This window comes from Geotrypetes seraphini, chromosome 1, assembly GCF_902459505.1.
Source record: "Geotrypetes seraphini chromosome 1, aGeoSer1.1, whole genome shotgun sequence".
NCBI classification, from domain to species: Eukaryota; Metazoa; Chordata; class Amphibia; order Gymnophiona; family Dermophiidae; genus Geotrypetes; species Geotrypetes seraphini.
The window spans coordinates 39,813,249-39,836,565 of record NC_047084.1 but is presented as its reverse complement, the minus strand read 5'-3'; the positions used below and the strand labels follow the sequence as shown (position 1 = coordinate 39,836,565).

The following is a 23,317-nucleotide window of genomic DNA, read 5'->3' as shown; positions in this document are numbered from 1 at the left end:
CGTTGTTTATTTTGTGCTTCTCTCATAAAAAGTTTTGTCCTAACTTGTTCCTATGCAGCTCTTACAGCACCATTCATTATTCCTTTTTACAAGAACATTAGGGGCCCGTTGCCTCATGTCACTTTTCCACCCACATAAAGTCCATGCTCAGGTTGCGTGACACCAGCGTTTTATCGGAGCACAGACTTTTGAGCACTATCCAAGTATCTGGTAAGTTTGAAGGTTTATTTACACATTTTTCAAGCTGGTGGTTTACTCTGTTTTGCTCCGTTCCAGGTTGTTTTCCTAGAGCGTTTTAACTCATCATATTTACAAATTTATAGCTTGTGTTTTCCTGTGAGGGTTTTTTTTTTATTGCACAATGGTATGTAGTCAGTCAACCTTTGGTATCTGTTGTCTAGTTTAACATGTCTATTTTGTGTACATTATCTTGCCACATATACGCTCAGGCATCATGAACTGAATTTATTAGTTTTTGTCCATTGTGCTTTTTCTTTAGTGTTGGCTCTGGTTTCGAGTAGTTTCTTCCCTGCTGCTTCCAGTACTCTCACATGATCATATTTTTACTTTATATCTTTAGCTTATAGACTGTATTGTGACACATTCTCTAGCCACATGGGGGCTGTTTTATATATTTTATATATGTTTTATACTTTTGTTTTCACATCGTGTATTTGGAGTCTATCTTAAATATTTTAAACTTTTAAAATATCTGCCCGTTTTATTATGTTTCGGCATGCCCTAGGCAAGCATCATTTCTTTTCCATACCAACATGGTTTGATGGCCACGTTTTTTTTGTGCTGTCTCCACTATGGTTGTTTACATATATTTATTAGACTTGTACTGCCACATTTTTATGGGGCTCTGAGAACACCTCTTGGCATCCTCCATCGCAGGTGTGATTTGAAATCTCCTATTTGCAATTATTAATAAAATTATTTATATTGGTTTTATTTTTATTTTCCCAAGGGCTTATGTTACAACATCCACATCTGTTCTTTTGAAATAACAGCTAATATTGGGTATGTATGATGTAGCGGTATATAAGAAATAAATTACATTACATTACATTTCCTCCTTTTCACTAAGACACATTCTAGTCAACTTCATACAACTGTTCCATTCGCTTCATTGTTGGCCTGAATCTCTTTCTTCTGGTCCAATGCCCTCTCACTCTAGTTTGGTACTTTCACATTTTACCTAAGCACCATTTATCACATTCATTTTAGTCAAATTTATATCCACATGACACTATTTATCTACTACCTACTAAAGTCACTGTGTATTTTATTCACACTTTTATTCTTGGCATTTCATCATCTTTAGCTCCTTATATTTACACTTACATTCATATCCAAAGGACCCCTGAGGAAGACATGTTAGTCGAAACACGGGCCATGTTATGTCCCCCTCATCTTATGCACATGCGGATTGTTGTTCTATTTTTTTATAGACTGAATAAAAGCCTGCACCAGGAATATCGGTTTTCATAGTTTCTTTTGCTTTGGTTTATTGTCTTACTGTGGAAATATTGGGTTCTCTTCTCGTTACAGGTTCTTGAAACCTACTAAGGTGCACAGCAGTCTATGCAGGTATTGAGGCTAATTTTCAAAAACACACTGACTAACAAGTTCCATATGTTACTATAGAACTTTGTAAGTCTCTGTGCTTTGAAATGAGTACCCCAGCCAGATGGAAATACTGGATTGGCCACCATGAGGACAAGCTACTGGGCTAGATGGACCATTAGCCTGACCCAATAAGGCTATTCTTATGTTATGTTCTTATCCTTTTTAACAGCTGGCAAACAAGATTCTTAGTTATCTTACACAGCAGGATTTCTGTTACCCCAAGGATCTCAAACACCCAGAAGAGCAGAATGGAAGCACTTGGCTGCACTGTTCCCTCCAAACTGAGCAGGAGTCCTCCAACTACATTGCTGCCAGTGAGGGTGGTGTTACAATATTGTGTTTTCAATTGCTAGGGACCATCAGGTTTCCTGGAGTCCTGCACAGCTTGCTTGCACCTGCATCGTCTAAGTATAGCAATCTAATGTGGTTTATACCATCATTTATACATTTATAAAGCTTTATCTGTGTGCAAAGCATGTTTTATATACAGAAAAGAGCTTTTATAAAATTTCACTACTGCATACACACATAAGAACATTTGTATGAAAATGTGCACCTACTTCCTGTCTTAAGAATTCTGGGTAGAATAAACTGGTATTGGGGTTTGCAGTTCAGACTAAGGGGCCTGTTTGCCATGGTGCTCATTTTAAAAGCACAGAGACATCTCAAAATACCCCAAGAAACGATCATGTGCCAAAAACGTCCAAATAGCAATTTTGTAAAGGCAGAAAGGAAAAGAAAAAAACCTGACATTGAAGTTTGTCCAGATAGCAAGGACATATATTAGGGGTGGGTAGGAGCAGTTATTCCCTTATCTCCAAAACAACAGATAGTGTGGCCAACTGGCTGACAGCAAATAAATTAAAAATCTATTCACAAAAAACAGCAGTAATGCTTTTTTCTTTTGGTAAGCCATTTCAAAATCCACCAAGTTTCAATTCACTGCATCTACTAAGATTTGTGGAGTGGCATTGGATAGTACTTTATCCTTTTACTTCCATATTTCTAAAGTGGTTTCTTCATTTTTTTGCTCTCCATCACATTCGTTCTATTTGTTAATTTCTTCATAGAGGTTCCCTTCTTATTCTTCCCCATTCTTTGGTATTTTCCAGAGTTGATTATTATAATTCTATTCTTATAGGTCTTCCAAATTATCAGCTTCAAACATTACAACTTGTGCAAAACACTGCAGTGAAACTTTGTACAACCATTCAAAATTTGATCATGTTACCCCTCTCTTTAAAGCAGAGCATATTCTTCCAGTCACATTTCAAATTCCCTACAAATACAATATAATTTTCTGATCCAGTTATTGGGTCTTCCTTCTTTTTTATTTAACTTTCTGGTTCAATATGCCCCATCAACAACTCTTCACTCATCTCAGAAGCAACTGTTCCTTCTTTTTGGCAACTATTTCTTGATACTTATAGAAACTCAACCTTTTCAGTTATGACACCAATTTTATGGAATTCCCTTCCCTATTATCTCAGAACAGAAACTTCATTCTTAAGATTTAAAGCCCAGTTAAAAGCTTATTATTTCTCTCAAGCTTTCAATACCTAGACTCTTTTCTTTATGGTTTAATTTAATTTTTATTTTTCTCTGTTGGCTTCTAGGCAGAACTAATTCCCTTTTCCTCATGTTTTCTACCATCCTCCCCCTGCAACCTTTGAATTATTGTAAGCAATCCTTATATTTCTTCCTCATGTTCCAGTCTGTTTAATGTTGTCTATGTTTATGTCCTATTTATTTATTTCCCTTCCCCTCATATCTTTTTATTGTATACCACTTAGATTTTTAATTTTTATATTTATTTATTTTATTCATTTTTAAAATTTCTATACCAGTTTTTCCAAAAAGGTTTACAGGGAGTTACATACATAAAATATTAAAAGTCTATACAAAATAAGAACAAAAGCAGACATATTCAATCTTACATGAAATCAATTGCTCAAAGAAATGCATCCACAAATAGTTGAGCCTTTAACATTTTCCTAAATGAGTTCCTCTCTCCACATTTTCGAATCTGGCCAACAAGGCCATTCCATAGCTTGACTGCTGCACATGTGAAAGTCATGGCATTCGTTTCCACATATTTAGGGTTAGACTTTGTTTTCAGCAATGCGGCACTTTCGGAACACAGTGATCTTAGTGGTTGCGGTATTAAATAAATTAAAACTATATAGGCGCCTAACTTTAGGCAGACTGTATAGAATTTACCAATAAAGGGTTCATGCTAAACAGTGCAGCAATAATATCAATGCACTAGCCGATCAGCACATCCACAACCATTCTCCTCTTCTGACACAACTCAAAAAAAAAAAAAATACTTCACGCTTAGGGGCTGATTCTATAAAGGGTGCCTAACTTAATTGGCAAAATATCTTTAATAGCCTCAATAATTGGGGGAGGGGAAATATTTACCCTCCCCCCATTTTACAAAAACTGTAGTGCAGTTTTAAGCACCAGCCACGGCGGTAACAGCTCCGACACTCATAGAATTCCTATCAGCATCAGAGCTGTTACCACCATGACCAGCGCTAAAAACCGTGCTACAGTTTTGTAAAAAGGGGGTTAATTGGGCAACAGGCACATATCCGATTGAAGGAGCCTATTGCATGATGCTTGGCGGCGCCTAATGCTTAAGTGGGCATTTCTATGAGTTGAGCATGACTTAGGCACCGCTAAGCATGATTCTCCAAAACCTTAGGCACCTGAAATGTAGGTTCTTAAAACCCTGGCTTACCTTTCAGGTGCCTAGGTTTACATTTCAGGTGCGCTAGCTGTGATTCTGTAAACGGCGCCTAAGTATGATTGACTTGTGACTGGCACCATTTTTCTGGGCACTGACCAATTTAGGCGCCATTTATAGAATTGGCCCCTTAGTGTGTAAAGATGCTAAAACTAACACAAAACACTTAATGTAGTGGTCTCCAACGTGTGTCCCTCAAAGACCTCCATTACGGCCCTCAAACAGTTGATAGAAATGTTCTTCAAATCCTGTAAGTATTGTGACCGTATAAGGCCTGGACTGGGCTAGACCAGAGCCATGACCTGGGTCATCCAAACCTCGGCTGAGCAGTTAAAGCGAGGTTTGGAGGATAGAGGGGTGTCTACATCAAATAAAAATCAAGGAAAAGTGTTCAGTGTGAATTATTCTCTTTAATTTCTTCTTTAAATACAAGCAAAAAATTCTCATTGGTGGTTAAAAAGCCTGTTAGCCCACCAGGCTTCATCAGCTTTACAGTTCCAAAACAATCTGGTAATTTTTCCACAGCTTGTCTCTGGAGCAATTCTCAGAGTGCACTCAGCTTTATCACCCTGAGCATGGGATTCTTCCTACCCTTAATAGATCTGGGGTTGTTTAGATCTGGGGTTGTTTAGATCCCCTGCCCAACAATCCCAACAATTGATGGCAAATCAAAACTCCACAAAAAGGTGCTTTCACCCAGCGATGCTCTGCCAGTCTTTAAATCAAAAAACCAAACTTTTCAATTTTAAAGTTCTAGAACTGGCTTGCTCTGCTCAGCCAGGTTCTCCCACAGTACTCCTGCGATTATGCAAATTCGTAACTCCAACTATTCTGTTCTCTTTAATTCAATCAGAATTAGTATTGCTTGACCCTTCTGTTATCATTAGTTTTGTGAGGCAACATCACCTTATCAGAAACAGCATTTTCGCTTTCCCCAAACTTTACTCTGTAATAATGCCTTCAAACAAGCATGACTCCTCAGGCTCCATTTCAACATCATTTGCAAACATTTCTTCTGGCATTTCTATATATATTCATCATTACCTTCAGACGAATGATTAGAGGTTTCAGCCTTGAGGTTTTCTCCTGGCTTCTGAATCCTGGCTTGCCCAGGTCTGCCTCTTTCCAAGGATTCAGGAAGACTGAAAGTTTGTGGCTGCCTCCACTGCCTAGAGACCACACCCTTTTCTCTAACTTTGGGCTGATTGCCTCTAGGTTCAGCTAAGCTTCTCTGGCACTTTGCTGCTGAGCCTTCGTAGCTTCCCTACTGATTAGCCCTGCCCCCAGCTGGGCTGAATGCAGGAGATAATCCACTTTTGGGTTTTGCTACCACCTACCCAGTGCTTGATGGAACTTGTAGTTTTTTGCCCTTAGCAATTCCTAAACTAGAGCTAGGCATGTATAATCGGATCAAGGCAGTGCTACCTTTCACTTAGGGTTTACTCTGCAGAGCTGTTTTCCTAACCTGCTTGCTTCTAAGAGCAGGTTTAAGGGCAGTTTTAGAACACTGCAGGGTTTCTCCTGACATGACATGTCACAATACGTAAATTTCAATCTTGTCCACTTAATATAGTAACTTCAAACATCTCTTGTGTTGAAAATCCAAAAATAAAGCGAATTTTAAAAATATATCCCTAAAGTGTTGGAGAATCAATATTAGTATTGATTTTTAATGTTTAATACCCAGTCCAAACAAGCAGATTAAGGTAGTTTACAAAATTAGTAATATGTATAAGCTTGAAATTTTTTGGTGGCTCTCAAAGAGTTCTCATCTTCACACTGCAGCCCTTTATATGAAAAAGGTTGGAGACTGCTTGTTTAATGTGTCCTCTATTAGGCCATTTTTGGTGTGTTAGGTGTGCAATACAGCTTAGAAAAAGGACCCCTTTAGAAATTATTTAAAGTCACTCCAAAGAAACAATTTTTGTTTAAGCTGTACTCACAATTAAGAAGTGAATGAGTCTCAAACACAAATAAAAACTGCTTTATGAAAACCACTCCTATTCCTTTGCTATAAAGCACTTTTAAAATCACTTACTTCACTTGGTTTAGCAACTGCCCCCAGATAGAATCACTGAAGGTAGGATTTTATAATCCAATACACCAACACAAAAGACTCTTCTAAAATGCTTCTGCGTAGTTGAGATAGGAAGCCAGACAGCTCAAAGGTAAAGCTAGGCTAAGAGGCCTGTCTACACTGACAAGTTACAAAAGGAGTTGATGCTGAGCGAATAGTGATTACCAGAGCCAACAGAAATCCATATACAGCCAATTGTTTTTATAAAACGTAACATTCCCTGCAGACTTATTAGCTTGTTTCTCGTCTCCTCATTTTGCTAGAGAGAAATAAACTCACTAAACAGTGAGCCTTGGGGGGCTGAACAAAGAGGAAAGATATTTTCTGAAAATATGTATATATTTTCATTACGCGGGGAAGGGGCTGAGGAAGGGGATTATGCCAAGAAATTAAGAGAAGCTGAGAACTGCTGACTAGAGGGTGAAGTAAGCATGCTCAACTCTGCAGATTACCAGTCTTCTGGACAGTGAGCTAAAATTGCAGAATAGCCTCTCTGAATTGATTTGCATATCTAGGATCAACATAGCTAAATTAAAGAAAAAGAAGGTCCACCTTTAATTGGTCTATAAATAAAATAAACCAAAATGGAACACAAAGTAACAAGGGGTTTCTATAAAGTGCACATGAAAGGTTATGCAGGGATCCTGCTGGGTGGGTGGTATCCATGAAAGAGCAAGAGCAGACTGCATGAAAGCTGAGTGGGGGAGGGGGTACATGAAAGAGAAGGAGACTGGGTGAAGGCCAGGGAGGGGACAACACACCATCATATTTTGCCACTATCTGTTGAAACATGTGGCAAAATACGAGGGTATGTGTTTTGGCCCTCCAAGTATTACAAAATATAAAATATGGCTCCCAACAGTAAAAGGCTGGAGAAGCATAATTGGTGCTTCTCCATTGTGACACAGCTCTCTGCAAGTTTGAGTCACATGATGCCAGAAGTTCCGGATGATCTTGGCAGTTTCAAGTCTCATGAAACTTGAAACCACAAGATCAATCCAAACTTCTGGCACCACATGACTGAAGCTTACTGAGATCCAAGTCATGGTGGGGAAGAAGGAATCCTGTTGTAAGCACCATAAGAACTGGTAAACTTCCGAGGACAAGTAAAAAACACTCAGGGGGTTGGATTTTGGCAACTATGTACTCGTATGTGCACATAAATGCATACACATCTTACAAAGTATGTATTTTACAGATAGGTATACACTTGGATGAATCAATCGATAATTAAACAATTAAGGAAAGGGAAGCAAATGTTATTCCAGCATAGGTGGATATATAATATATAATATCTATTGTCATGAAACTTTAGCAAGTAGTGATCAACTTTTGCTTGTATCAGTATGTTTTCTTTTGTATGGATTTTCTTTCCTTTTTTCTCCCATTGATATGGGCTATACTGGTTTTTCAGATAGTAGTAAGAGGCTGTTTTCAGAGGTTCAAATGATTAGATCAATCGCCTCCTTCCTGGACTCATCTTCACTGAATATCCTTATACACTCACTGATCATTTCAAAGTTAGACTATTGCAACTCACTCTACAAAGAAGTAGCTCTTAAAGAAATCCATCGATTACAACTAATTCAAAACACCGCAATTAAGATTATAACAAATAAGAAAAAATTTGATCATGTGACTCCTCTTCTTAAAGAAGCTCATTGGCTTCCAATTGTTCACAAAATCTCCTACAAATTAACAGTATTAACATTCAAAATATTAACAACTAAACTCCATCATTCCTTGAAAGGTACATTATTCCATATATTCCAATTAGAAGTTTGAGATCAGAGGATAAAAACTTTCTAATAATACAAGACAAGATACGATCTTTGCGGTGACAGCGCCCAGAATATGGAACTCCTTACCAGCATTTATTAAGGAAGAAAAATCACTAAATAATTTAAAGGATTGTTAAAATGCTGGTTCTACAAGGATGCTTTTGAATCCTAATCATCAGTCTCTTTTGATCCCATTCGTTGCTAAAACTCACATGTACTCTGTCTTTAGGCTCCGAGAAATTGGGGGAAAAAAGTTCTTAATTTTCTATTCCACTTTATCATTACTTTTAAAATTTCTTACCCTCCTTCTGTACTTTCCTTTCATGTGTCCTTTGATATGCTTATTGTAGTTCTCCCTACTTCCCTTATGTATTGGTATGTCATGTTTGTGTGTGTCAGTTGTAGTTAATAATTAAGACCCTGTTTTTAATTGTAAATCGCTTTGAATTAAACTAATCTTAAAACTTTCCTATTCAAGGATGCCTTTAATAAATCTTAATCTTTTATATCCACTTTCTTCTCATCCTTGTCTCAATAGTTCTCCTTTATTTCTGCGCATATCTCTTATACCATGCACCCTTGTCCTTCATGTTCTATCCCTTCCCTCTATCTCATTTCTTCTACTTTTATGTAACTTTTCCCCTCCTTCCCATTTTTCCTCACAGTCATGTTTGTTATTATATGTCTAATATGTTTTCGCTAATTTTTCCAACACACCAATAACTAGTTCTTACTCTCTTATTTTAAATTTTTTCTTTTTTTTTTATTGTTAACCGGTCAGATATTTGTTTTATGATCGGGATATCAAAAATCAATAAACTTGAAACTTGATATTGCGATACATCAAAATTTTAATAAAACTTGAAACTAATAAAAGAGAAAAAGAGGGTAACGTTTATTATGCATCCACTAAAAAAGACTTGCTGCAGAACTGCGTTTTGGTGCAAAGCACCTGCTTCAGGATTCAGCTAATTTTGATGGAACTATTCATAAACATATACAGGGTTAAGAATGGGTTCCGTTTTTTAAACCGTTCTTAAGTTAAATTTGTATATAACTTGGACCCTGTATAGTGCACAGTCTACAAAAACATTAAAGAACATTAAACATTAAAGAAACAATCCTCAAAATAAAGTACTGAAGTTTAAATAGAAAAAAAAGACAGGAGGTTTACACGTGCTTTTGTTTTTCATCCATCCCACTGCTCCCTCTCCACCACCACATCCAACATTTCTCCCTCTCATCTCTCTCTTCTCCATGCATCTGTAACTCATGCATCTCCCACCAAGCCCAATATTTCTCTCTCCCTCCCTATGTCCAATAATTCTCCTCTTTCATTTCCCCATGTGCACCATCTCTCTTTCCCTCTCACTCAGACTCCCATACCCAACAATTCTCCTTTTCTATTCCTGCTCCCACCTCAGCATCTCTTTCCCTCACTCCCTCCATTCTTCTATCCTATGTCCCAAGTTCACGCTCCCCTCCCTTCTGTGTCCCAAGTTCATGCACCCTCCTTCCCTCCTTCCTTCCATCCTTTGTCTGAAGTTTCCTCCCTTCCTTCTGTGTCCCAAAGCGACCCTCGTCTTCCTTCGAACTTGCCAGCCTCCCTCCCAAGGGTGTTACCTCTTGTGGCTGGCTCCCTCCTCCCCACAGTACTTCTCTTCTCAAAGCTGCAACCATGGTTCTCTACATGCAGCCCACTGCTGACTCGGAAGCCTTCCCTTCCTCTCCCAATGCGCCCCTCTTCCTCCCTTCCGTGTCCCAATTAGCTCCCTCATCCTCCTTCTCACTGGCCTCCCTCCCATGAGGTTTTACTTCCTCTGGCTGGCTCCTTCCTTCCTGCTGTACATGGAAGGGAGGAAGAGTAGCACATTGGGACAGGAAGGGAGGAAGAGGGCCGCGTTGGCACATGAAGGGAGAAACAGGATCCCGGTTCGTAAGTATGAGTCCGACACAAGTTCAATGTTCTTAAACCGGGAATTGCCTGTATAAGCAGCAGCAGAAATGGCAGAGACACTAACAACGCACTACCACATATTTTTTGAGTGCTCATTTGTAGTATACCGTTTATGGGTTAACATTAAGAAGTGTTATTTTCCTATTAATCCGTTACTAGTACCTAGGTTTCATTGTATAAAATTGAACCTATGCTAAAATAGTACGAGTGGTAAAATATTATATCTTAACTGTAGCCTCCAAATGACATTCTCATGGGTAATTATACACATGGAGAGGCATAATCAAAAAATAAGTCCGATTTAGATGTATGGTACTAGACGCCCAAAGTTAGCAGTGGGAAAATATCCTCTCTCGAAAAATAGGTCTAAAAATTTTTTTGGGGGAGGGGAGAATCGTCTATCTGGACATCCAGGCTATTGTTCATCCAGACCGCCAGGTCTATCTTTATACCACATTCTCAACCAAAATTTCATCCCAGTCCCAAACACCCAGAACAAGATCTTTTAGAGGTGGGAGGGGCCAGCATTGTGATGGACTGCTACCCAGACATGGCAACAGAGCAGTGGGGTACCTTACAGGGCAATGCTGTGAACTTCACAGAAAGGGTGCCACATAAACATCTCACCAGATCTCCCTTATAGGTTATGGTGAACCCCCCAAAACCCACTATACCCACCTATCTACAACCCCCTGTAGCTCTTATGTTTGCAGGTACCACCTATATGGCAGTACAGTAGGGTTGGGGGGGGTTTGGTGGGTGCATATGTTCCACCCACATCCTATGGTTAGAGTGGCTTATGGGCCTGGGTCCTCCTCTCTATGGTTCACTTGCCCACCCCCCACCCCCAGGCTATTTAAGAGACCTCTATGCAGCTCTACTAAGCTTTCCTATACTAGTTGTTGATGTTCTGGAGACAGGTATGCACGTTTTTATTCCAATCTTGGGGGGGGGAGGGGATCAGTAAACACTGGGGGAGTGTGTGGGAGTTTTTACTTTGATTCTGCAGTGGGTATCTGGTCACTTTGAATACTTTTTGGGCATTTATACCTGTTTTTACATTGTCTAAGTCACAACGTATAAGTTCCATCCAGGAAGTCTAGTAAAACATTTGATTATCCCTGCAGGATGACTAAGTCTAGGTCTGCCCACATCCCACCCTCACCACTCCTCCAAATACGCTCTTTTCAGCTCTGGGCATACATCAGCATTCAGAGGCCTAAAAAGTCCCTGGAAATGTCCAAAAAATAGGTTTGATTATTGGTACTTGGACAACCTGTCTTTTAGGTCGTCCAAGTGCCGACTTGGGCAGGTCTTTAGAAGTGTTTAAGTTTTGATTATGAGCCCCACAGATGCCTAAGGGGGAAGGATTATTAATGTGGGCTACTATTAAGACGGGTTATTTTACCACAAGTCATACTGTTTTAGCACAAGATCACATTTTATGCAATGAGACTTATTCACTAATAGCTACGGTTAACAGTAAAATAACCCTATTAACGGTAGCCCACTTTTATATCTTCCCCCCTTTAGTTACTAATAACTGGTTAACACAGTGTGGGATGCCATTTTAGAAGGTGGGTCTGCAGGCAGGAGGGGCTGGGCATCCCTCCTGCTCTCTTCTCCCATATAAGGTATGGGGGCAGGTTGGGGGGGACGTAAGGGGAGCCGAGTGGAAGAGGCAGGAAAGAGTGGGTATCCCTTCTGCTGAGGATATGCACGATGGGGGGGAGGGTGTCCAGGTGGCTGCGATTTTTGTGGGGGGAAAAGTCGGCAGTGTGGAATGTGTCCAGGTGGAGGGAGGGCCTGCGATCTTTACGGGTGGAGGGTTGGGAGTGTGGAGGGGTATAGGTGGCCAAGGCAGGAGGAAGTAGGCATCCCTCCTGCCTCTCTTTTTTTTCAGGAGCTGTTGTTGGGAGGGGTGTAAACATTGTTAGGGAGGCTAGCACAACTTTATTTTTAATGGGGACAGGTATTATGCGTGTGTAGCACATGCACAATATCTTTGCTCGTTAATAAAAAGTCTTTCCCTGCAGCTCAACTGTTCAGGCTTTCGCTATCATCTCTGCGCATGTGTCAAAGTCAGTTTATCAATGACTGAAGGGCTAGGATTAAGGCAGACCTCTGCAAAACTAATTTGCATGCAAAGTCATTAGAAAATCGATCGCCATTTTAAAATTGGACAATGTTTCTGCCCACAGCGATCCACTTGGCTTGACCGACCATTTTTAGTGCATCCGAGCCTTAGTAGGAATACGCAAGAAAGATGTCATCCGCTCAGAAGAATTTCCATATAATTCTTTATAAACTAAGCAAACAATTTTGAACATGATTCAAAATTTTATCAGGAGCCAGTGCAATCTCTGCAACAATGGTATCACCCTCTCTTAGCATCTAGCTGGGGGAAAAAAATCAGTCAGGCAGAAGTATTTTGAAATGGCTGTAATCTTGATAGCAACTTTTCAGAAGCCCCATAGAAGATAGAGTTGCAGTAATCTAAACATGGCAACAGTATAACTTGAGAAAGTACTCTGATACTAGATTGTATTAACATCTGACCTAATAAATCTCAGCTGCCTGAGGTGAAAAAAGGACTTCTTAGATTATAATTAAATTCTAATTTAGAATCTAGGTCAATGTCCAAAATTTTTGAAGAGTCCTCTACCCTCAGAACCTCTCCCATATCCAGTTTTACATCTCCTACTCGCATGTTCTCATTCCCAAAAACAATCATTTTTGTTTTGGGCTTGTTCAATTTCAGATGACATCTCAGATGACATATCTTGGTGCCAAGTGTCTTTCCTAGCCAGGAAGGCTGGATGGGTATTTCCCTCTTAGACTTGGTCTTAGTGTTCCTCCTTTAGGCAGCATATCTGAATCTTGCTTAGCTAGTCAAGTCTCCTTCACCATGATGCAGAGCGCTGCATTCTCAGACAGGAGAGACTGTCCCCAGTTTTCACTTATTTCCAAAATCAGCAATTCTGCATATCACAAGTCATACAACAAAGCCCAGTTTAGGTTCAGGATATTATACTCTACAGAACAAAATAAAAAGTTGAATAATCATGAATATTCTCTGCACATGCTATACTCTCCTCCAAAGAGAGAGAACATGACCAATATTCTGACAAATAATGAGCACCTTCACTGCAAAACTCAAAAGCCACATCCCCCATGTCACCTCTCCAATGAAAGAAGAAACAGAACATTGTAAAAAGAGATGCTCATCTGGCTAAGAAACTAGAGGCATTCATTGCCTCTATTGAACACAAAATCATTAAGAATATTTTCATGAGGAGTTCTACTACTCTAAAACACACAGACACACATATAGTATTACATAAAATCAAACTTTCCAAGAACCCTCTATTGCTGTCCATGCAGTTCATAAGAATTATCCCTCTGCTGCTGTTCTTTCCTTTAATCTGTTGTTCTGAATATTATATGTGAATTTCATCCTTGTTGCCCATTGTTTGCCATGCTACCATGCTCAGTACCTAAAACATGTACTGTACATATGAATTTCTACTACTGCTCTTCATCCTCTTAATCTGTTGTTCTGTATATCTGTTGTATGTGAAGTTGTAACCTTGTTGCTAAACCTTCTACTGTGTATGTAAACTTGTAACCCGTTCTGGGAGAACGGGCTAGAAATTTGATTAAATAAATAATAAATAAATATGAGCATTATCTGTCGCAGGTGACAATTCTGCAGGGAAGCTTTGTCCCATGGTGATCACACTACAGACAAAGTAGAAGTTGCCAATTAATACTGCATTGCCCTTGATGTAATTTGTTCTTCCTGGGAGCCTGGGTTGTTCACTCTCAACAAAACTCTGCACCTGCCAAGATTTATCCTGTGTCAACCAGATACCATCTCACTGGAATCAATTTCAATACTTAAATGTCAAAACAAGCATGTTGAGAGGCCAACAATCTTATCATGGGCCACTGGAATGCCGAAGGTGTCCTACTACAAACCTGAAATGGTGAAGAAGGGACTGACAGGTGCTAAAACACTTGAAAGAATCACCCAAGCGGTGCACAATGTCCTTATCTGAGACTCAGAATGGTACCCAGGAAAGAAAGGTAATAAAGCATGAATACATAATAATAAGCACAAATACATAATAATCTGTGCACATGCCCCAGGACATACTGTAAAATCTTAAGGTAGGTTTCGACTACTCTTTGGATGGACCAGGATTAATTGAAAAGGTCACTCAATGTCAGATCAGAAGTGCAATGGGCAGAGTGAGCATCCATGTATAGGAGAGTGATAACTGAGCTCCCATCCAGATATGATAAACTGTGAATCAATCTAAAATTTCCTGGTTCTTTTTACACAATCACTATAGTAGATTGCATAAGATTCAGAATGCAGCTGTACGTTTGATATTTTACTTAAAAAAAAAATGAATCACGTTACTCCCTACTACAGACAGCTCCATTGGTTACCATTTGAGGCCTAGGTGTTGTTTAAATTTGGGACTCTTTGTTATAAGGCCCTACATGGCTAGGCACCCAGATATTTACTGGATCAATTTACGCTTTTCAAGGTAGATCGTCCGCTACGGATAACTTTTTTGTTTGCATTTCCTTCATGCGGGGCTGTCATTATAAGAAATTTTTGCATCGAACAACTGCAAACCAGGCTCCTAGTTGGGACACAGAGCAGCATATTTTGTTTGTTTCCTCAGTCTCATATACAGTGGTGCCTCGCATAACGGACGCCTCGCACAGCGAACGCTGCGCACAACGAACTTCTTGTCTTGATTCGTACAACGGACTTCGTTTCACACAACGAAGTCGCCCGAGCTGCATCGCTTAACTGCCCTCTCTCCGCCTGGCTCCCTGTGCAGTGGCGCTACATATTTTAAACCTCCCCCCGCCGCCACCGCATATTTTTAAACCTCCCCCCGCCGCCACCGCATATTTTTAAACCTCCCCCGCCGCCACCGCATATTTTTAAACCTCCCCCCGCTGCCTGGGCCTGCGCTGATCTCTGAATGGCTGCAGTCAGCTCTCGCGGGACTCACAAGAACTAACTGCAGCCAGCTCTCGCGGGACTCACAAGAACTAACTGCAGCCATTCGGAGATCGGCATGGGCCCACACAGGCGTGCAGAGGAATTGCACTTGATCTCTGCGCTTCTGGCCTGTACGCCACTGGCTGGGAAAGATGGGAGGAATTAAAAAAGGTACTGGGGAGTATGTGGGGGGTGATTATAATACACAGCAAGGATCAACAAAACCCCTGTCTCCCCTCCCCTTCACATATATCCCCTCTATATCATGCTAACAGCTCTAACAAGATAAATTTATCTTTTTTTATGTCATCTTAGCATATTTTATGCTACAGAACGAATTATTTTTTTTTACATGTATTGTTATGGGAAAACGCGTTTCACATAACGAACTTTTCGCATAACAAACTTGCTCCTGGAACGAATTAAGTTCGTTGTGTGAGGCACCACTGTATGCACTTTTGAAAACTATTTGTAAGATTTCTGGGAAATTAAGGAATGTGCAATATTTTTGTAATTCGCTGTTATGTAGTTTCTTGACTATGTAAACTGTGTTGATCTGGAAGGTCTTGCGGTCTAAAAATTTATTTTAATGTAATATCATAAATATTAAGATTCATTTTAGCAAAAAGTCAGTTAGCAAAGAAGATACTGTGCAAAGAATTCACTAAGGGAGTTTCCTAATAAAACGGTTGGACTAATGCATTTTCAAAGATCAAACTGAATGTTTAAAACAACTGCAAAGTATTTTGAAATGATGTAAGGGGACACTGTTTATATGACTCTGTTAGGCTTCAGATACTGTATCACACACCCCTGCTTCTGGGATGTAATAAAACTTTAGTGTTTCCAACCAGTCATTTTCATGCTTAGGGTAGAGTCAAAGCACACAAACACATTGATATCATGTTTCAAAACATATTCAAGCTTTGGTGAGGTTATGCTGATAATCATCAAAACCTGTTTGTATCTTTTGTTAAGTAAAAGGGACAGCACAAAGCAGGAGCATTTAAAACCCATTTCTAACAGACCAGAAATAAAAGTTGATGAACAAAGATAAATATTATAAGGTGTTACCTTTCTATTAGGCTAGCTCAGAGGAGTTACGCTCCCTTCATCAGATCAGAACGGAATGAGCTATGATGTTACCAGAAAATGCAAGCCAATCATAAAATATCTTACAGTGGTATTGTGCTAAGAGAGATAGGATGGGGATGATGTGGAAGATGTGGTGTTTTTTTAAAAAAAATAATAATTTATATTCCACATATCCTACAATTCTATGCGGATTACAAATTATTCAGGTGATAAGGAGATTGGAGGTGGGGGGCTAGGAGGAGGGAAATGAGTTTTAAAAGCTGAGTCTTGGGTCCTTCAAATGTGCCTTTTTTTTTCTTTTTATACTGGGAATAAACAGCAGCTCAACAACAGATCCCATTTATCAGGGAAAAAGAAAGAAATTTCATTAAAATCAGTGGCAAAACCAGCTTGCTGGCTACCTTGGATGGAGCACCCCCTCCTCCAGACAGTAGAGGGTTGCTTGGAGCAGTCATAAGGCCACAGTCTGCATATGTGAATGTCAGCTCTACCAATCCCCTGCCCTGGAACAGGAAGTTGATGTTGAAGGGGGCGGGGACCGGAAGAGGTGACAGCTGCATGCATGCAATTCGTAGGCCCCACAATTTAATTATTTCTCATACGGGAGTGTGTGGTGCAGTGGTTAGAGCTATAGCCTTGGCACCCTGAGGTTGTGGGTTCAAATCCCGCACTGCACCTTGTGACCCTGGGTAAGTCACTTAATCCCCATTGCTCCAGGTACATTAGATAGAGTGGGAGCCCGCCGGGACAGTTAGGGAAAAATGCTTGAGTGCCTGAATAATTTGTAAACCACATAGAATTGTAGGCTATGCAGAATATAAATTATTAAAGAAAAATAGATAATTGTTTGACTTTCAGAGCCTACTACCTGTTTGGGCAGTTCTATAATTGGGTGCCCCTTTTTAGGCATTCCGATGCTGTGCAGTGACAGCCTATTCTGTAAAGGCTATATGGGCACCTAGATTCCATTATAGAATACTAGTGTAATCTTGCATGGCTGCACCTAACATTTACATGCCTATAATTATACCAGCCAAAGACCGGACATAAATGCAGTTCTGTAAATGTGGCAATAGCGTGTGCAACTTTCAGTGTTCTATAAATTGCGTATATATGTGGCAGCCTCGCCCATGTGCCTTCTATTCTCCACCCATGTGAATGCCCCTTGCATTTACACCCTACCCCAAGATTCCATATATGGTGCTCAAAGCTGCATGTGAAAATGTGGACATGCACCCAAATTGAGTAATGAGCCAATTAATGCCAATAACTGGATACCAATTATCGGTGTTAATTAGCAACAATTTGGATGTGCATGCAACATCCTACTTGCGCTATTCTATAAAAATGTGCATGCAAATCTTTTAGCGTGCAATTGAAAGGGGGGCATAGCCATAGGATGATCATGTGCACAGTTATTATAAAATTTATGGGATCTACGCCTAACTTATGTGCAAGAATTTACACCAGGGAGTTGGTGTAAATCCTCATGTCCAGCAAGGAAGAGGATCCCGGAGTTACGTTCTGTTCAGGGCAGGATTAATTAGTCGAGGGCCCCTAGGCGCACAAGTACACTGGGCCCCCTGCCCCACTCCGCCCCACCATGCGCCCAGGCGGAAACAGGAAGCTGCGTCAGAGGGAAGCTTTGGGCAAGCAGCTCCGCTTGCACAATTACAGTTCCCGTTGCCTTTCTTATCCACGTTGCTTGCTTGTCTTACTTTCCGTCGATGGGGGGGGGGGGGGGCTGCGTTGCCAACTGGGGTGGGGCCCGCGTTGCTGATCGATGCTGGAGGGGCCATCGCCTTTTGGAAAAAACAATGTTGATGCCCTCCTTCATCGGGCCCCCCTGACCATTTCGGGCCCTGGGCACGTGCCTACTTGGCCTATTGGTTAATCCTGCCCTGGTTCTGTTCTATATATGGTGACCAACTTGAAGCACCACTTACAGCTTAGTGCTCAGTGTGCATTTTTTTTTGTTGCCTACATTTTGGGCACCATTTACTGAATCTAGCCCTATACCACTAAAGTGAACCCTTACAGAATAGCACTGTCACTTTGCTGCCACTTTTGTGGGTGTCTCTGTACATTTACTAGTAAATGGCGAAGTAAATGTGGACACCCAGTTATAGAATTTCCCTTTAAATGGATTTCATCTTTAAACTTTGTGTTATCTGGGCAGCTGTGATTAGACTAACTGAAACTTTATGTGAGGCTGCCACCCCCAGGAGTGTGCAAGTCAGGACATGCCATCAGGATATCCCATACATCATTGATCAAATGCATACTTAGATCTTGTCTGTGGATATGCTAACTTGTAAATTATGCATGGTACCTGAAGAACCACTGTTCAGAGGCGGAGATCAGAATTCAGAATTTTAAAAAAAAGACCCCAATAATCCACAATTCTAAGGTACTTAAAACACAGTTAAACATTTTCCTGTCACGGGTGTCTTCCATAGACCATAGAAACAATCACCAGGTTAGACACACAAGGGTGGCTGTCAGCTATGCCTTTAAACATAAACTGAAACTTGAAAATCTCTTCTTTTTTCCTATCTCCTATCATCCATGCTCAAATATAATGAACAAAATCTCTCCCCCACATCTTTCTCACTGGAGTGAAGCACAAGTTTGCCTTCCCCTTCGCTCAGACTTTAGAGACAAGTGTTATGAGGAGTTGCTAAGGAAATAGAGAGGAAGGATCCAGGAAAGGAGACGGAAATACATCAAAACAAATTCAATTACAGGTACTGACTAGACATGAAAAGGGCCAAGGAGTAAACCCCTCCCCCGCCCCCAAAATTTATATGGAGCCTAGAAGTTCACAGCATGGGCTTGGAAGAGTGGTTGCAGCCCTTCCGTTATACAAGTCTACATACAAAAGAGATTCTCCACTTAAACTTTTAACATATTGAGCAGAAGCAAAAACTATATTGCTATAGGGAAAACCATAAAGAAATCTGCCCCATACTCCCGAAAAAAATACAACTTTGTTTTGCATGAAAAAAAAAAAAAAATTTATCTCCTGATCCATTTTTTTTTTTTTTTTTTTTACTATTACCCCTATCTTCCTCAGATTTCTAGGAGCTGTCAGTTTTATTAGCAAAAGCCAGACCAATCAAAATAAGCTGGGATGACCTTAAAATGTTTCTCGGTAAAGACTAAAAAATATATTCTCCTGTTAAGGTAGAGGAGAAAAAATACCATATAGATAAAGACAGGTAGATAGCGAACAGAGAGAACATTCAATGAATTTAATAATAAAAAAGAAACCCTTGCAAGTCACAGCTGGAAGGGAAGCAGTGTCTAGCTCTGACTCAGTTGATCCTAAAGTTAACATTCAGCAATCCATTTCCAGACATCAGCATTACATCTATTTGGATAAAACAAGTGTGTGACCCAGACATTTGGCATCTGGCCCAAATGCGTTGCACCGGCAGCTCAAATAAAAACAAGTCTCTCTCTCTCTCTCTCTCTCCCGTGAGCCTTCAATAATAAGAGAAAGTAGCAAAGAGCACATTTTTACACACATCAGGAGAAAGCGAGCTTCAATCAAAGAACGCAGGGGAGATTCTCTGTACCCTATACTGCACATCCACACACACACACACACACCGAGAAATGAGGTTTCTCAACCCTGAGTCTAGAGAATCCCAAGTGGCCACAAGTAAATGAAAAACACACGCTCGCATCTCTTTGATTAGCCCATTAAGAGCTTGACATATCCAGGAGCATCAGACTGAGAGATCCCGTTACTGCTAGCAGTCTGAGCCCAGACGTTGTATGTGCACTTGTCTGACTCCTAATACAGGCAGTTTCACTTGCAGCTTTTTTAAAACTCTGCTTCTTTTCCAACTGCTTTTGGATTCAGTAGCTTTCCTGTATTTCCCCCACAATTGTTTCCTGGAACCAAAAGGTAAGTGTAACAGAGACCAGGTCAACCCTGATCACAGAAATTCTTCTTTTATTATACAAATTATAGGTGCTAGTTTTCTATTTTCAGCATTGTTGCAAGGATGGATATACTGGAGACAAAAGTTCCTACTGCAACATGTAGGTAAGAGTGATTTTTTTTTAATCCAGAAACGCTTAGAGACACAGCGCTGCTCAAAAGCTTTCTATGGAGGACAAGAAAAGGAAAAAGAAGGGTTTCATTGAGAAGCACAAAGTCTTCCTTACCGTGTTCATCTTCAGTTTCAGACATAAAGTACCAGTAAGTTCCAAACAATAGAGATTGCACCAGCAGTTCGTGAAGTCACAATGGATACACTGCTAACCTTTCATTTGTGGGGTCTCTGCAAAACACACCAAGCCAGCAAGAAAAGCTTGCTATCAATTCACCAAGCTAGCAACACATGCTATCTTAATTTTGGGGTGGGTTTAGGGTTTTTTTTTTGTCTTTCCGAAATAAAAACAAAGGGATTTAATTTCGGTTTGGTTTGTGCAAGCTCATCTCAGCCAGCCCTTTTGCATGCAAGTGCATGTGGATGTTCACAGCAAGCTGAGAGCAGGAGGAGCGCTGCAAAGTTTTTCGTAGTGGCAGCAGCAGCAGCCTCAAATCTCAGCGCCGGCCCGCGGCCAAGAGTTTAGCGCCGCAGACTCGCAGCGAGGGGGAGGGGGGCGGGGAAGGAGAGGGGCAGGCACAGAGTTCTGACGTCAAACGGCAGTGTGTGCCAGGGCGCGCGAGCTGCGCAGGCGCCGCCCTTTACGTGTAGGGGGATGGGGAGCCGTTGAGGGGTCCCTTCAGGGTAACACGCAGAACCCAGCCAGGGATTCGCCCCGGAGGCAGAACAGCTTTGAAAAGCTGCACACACATACACACGGCCTAGATATAGATATATATAATCTCTCTATATGCCCATATATAACCATACATATAAAGAGATGTATATATACACGGTGTATGTATACATCCATCTCTCTCTCTCTCTCTATATATATATATAGTATATACACACGTGTATGTATACATCTCTATATATGTGTGGTTATATATGGACCTACAGGCAGACATATAGGTGTGTTAACATTTCATACTTCCTGGAAAACGGCTAGAAAATTCTACCTTCCTGCTTTCTCCGCCATATAGTTGCAAAGAACATTTGCACACGATTTACATTGATTGCACACGTGTGTAGCCTTTTGCTTGTTTGTTGCTCCCTATTAAGAAAGGGTGGAGTGCAATAACGTAACGAGAGCTGTTGGCGCTATCGCTGCCAGGCTCGGATGCCCCTAGCGCGGCGCTGTTCTTGCCTGGTGAACAGGAGGCTGAAAGTTGCCCTCTTGCCGGGCTTGCTCTCGGGATCGGAGAGCGAACTTTTCACGAAGCCCCGGGTGGGAGAACAGTTTAAAAAAAAAATAAAAAATATATATGTATATATATATATATATATATATATATATATATATATATATATATATATATATATATATATATATATATCTTTCACTAGCAGCCAGCTTCTGAAGGGTGAAACGCTTGCAGATCCGCTCACTGCTTCTCCCCGACCCCACCCCCCCTTCGCCGCAGACACTTTTGCTTTGCTGTCAGGTCATCAGTCACCGGATGCTACTGCTTTAGCTCAAAACGTTTGGATTCGTTTGCATTATTATTATTTTTTTTTAATGTTCTTTTACCTCGTGCTGGAGCCCTGTTGAGTAATTGTCCACAAGACGGCACCTGGCAGGTGTCTCGGCGTGCTCGCGGCGGCCTGTTTCGCTTTCTTGTGCATGCACGGAGGAAACCACGGCGAGATCCGATTTTGGAAACTGTAAGAAGCGCTCTTATTCCTCTGGCAAACGTTTAAATGGATTGCAGTCCAAAAACTGTAATCTGCTGCATCATTTATCCGCAGAGCCGATGATGGGGATTTTTTTATTTTTTTTAAACTGGCACGGTAAAATTTCAACAATTACTCAACAGTTAAGTCAATTTCCGATGGCCCGAAGAAGAAAGATTCCTACGTATAAGCTATAAGGTTTCATTCTTTCTGCTAACATTATTTCCCATTTCATTTTTTTTTTTAACCGTCCCACGCCGGAGATAGTAGGTGTAGTTCTGCCGAATCCATGAATGGGGGCAGATAATCTGAAGAAGAAGAAAAAAAAAAAAAAAAAAAGACTTATCGAGATCCTGGAAACTGAAAAGTTTCTCCAGTTCTTAGAGCGAGCGACCTGCCTAGAGAGTCTCCGGTCCTCGCCGTGATCTTAATCAGAATTCGGCTTCCTGCCGCGTTACATATGTACAAATACGGCTTGTGTTTGGAATAGATGGCTGTAACTCAGCAAAGACACGTTTGAGGCACATCCTATTTTTTTAAAAACATAAATATCTATTATAAAAGAAGTGGACTTCTAGATTTCGACTGCATTAGCTTGGCTTTCAAAGACTGATTAATCAATAAGTAAAACATTTAAAGCGTAAGTTACATTTGTTGTCTCTCGCATGGGAGCTTGAATAACGCCATTTTCTCTGCATTTGGGGTCACGATCAGGGTAGAACGGTATGTTAGAATGTTCACTGTATTAGCGTAAATTAGTCTTTGCAGCCCCATCCAGCAAACTCCAGAAGATAACTGTTGGGAGCAGTAATCTTGCAAGATTACCTTTTACTATAATTGCTTATTCAGAGAGCGCCACCCTGCGTTTGAGGTTGGTAAAAGTGTCATTATTTTTACAGGTGCTAGAAAAAATGATATCACTTAATATGAACTTTTTAACACAAGTAATAGAAATGCGTGTTATGATAGCGAATGGGAAAGCAAGGATAAAGATCAGTTTTATGTAGTGCTGATGTTTATCGTTTTCTTCCCATTCACCAATAATAGTAATAAGGTAAAAGGCTCACCAGTCTGTGACAAATATTTGTATATATTTGGCACTGATACATAGAACATTGTTAAATATGGCTGGAAAGAAAGTTCAACTCCACACAGTAAACAAATGAATTTTACCCCCTTTACTACTTGCATCACAATATCTTGACTCACAAATT

The 23,317-nt window shown here is 40.5% G+C and overlaps 1 protein-coding gene across 5 annotated transcripts in view; it reads right to left on the bottom strand.

Annotated features, from left to right (window-relative positions):
* Positions 1-22,062, bottom strand: part of ADAMTS6 (ADAM metallopeptidase with thrombospondin type 1 motif 6) — a 662,036-nt gene extending 639,974 nt beyond the window's left edge. For 3 of the 5 annotated variants that reach the window (XM_033930267.1, XM_033930298.1, XM_033930288.1), the window contains exon 1: positions 5,429-5,590. The gene's annotated coding sequence lies outside the window, so the exon portion shown is untranslated. Of the gene's footprint in view, positions 1-5,428; positions 5,591-20,502; positions 20,851-21,960 lie in introns of those variants that run through there. The other 2 variants (XM_033930281.1, XM_033930272.1) reach the window with 2 other exon arrangements.
* Positions 22,063-23,317: the final 1,255 nt, after the last annotated feature.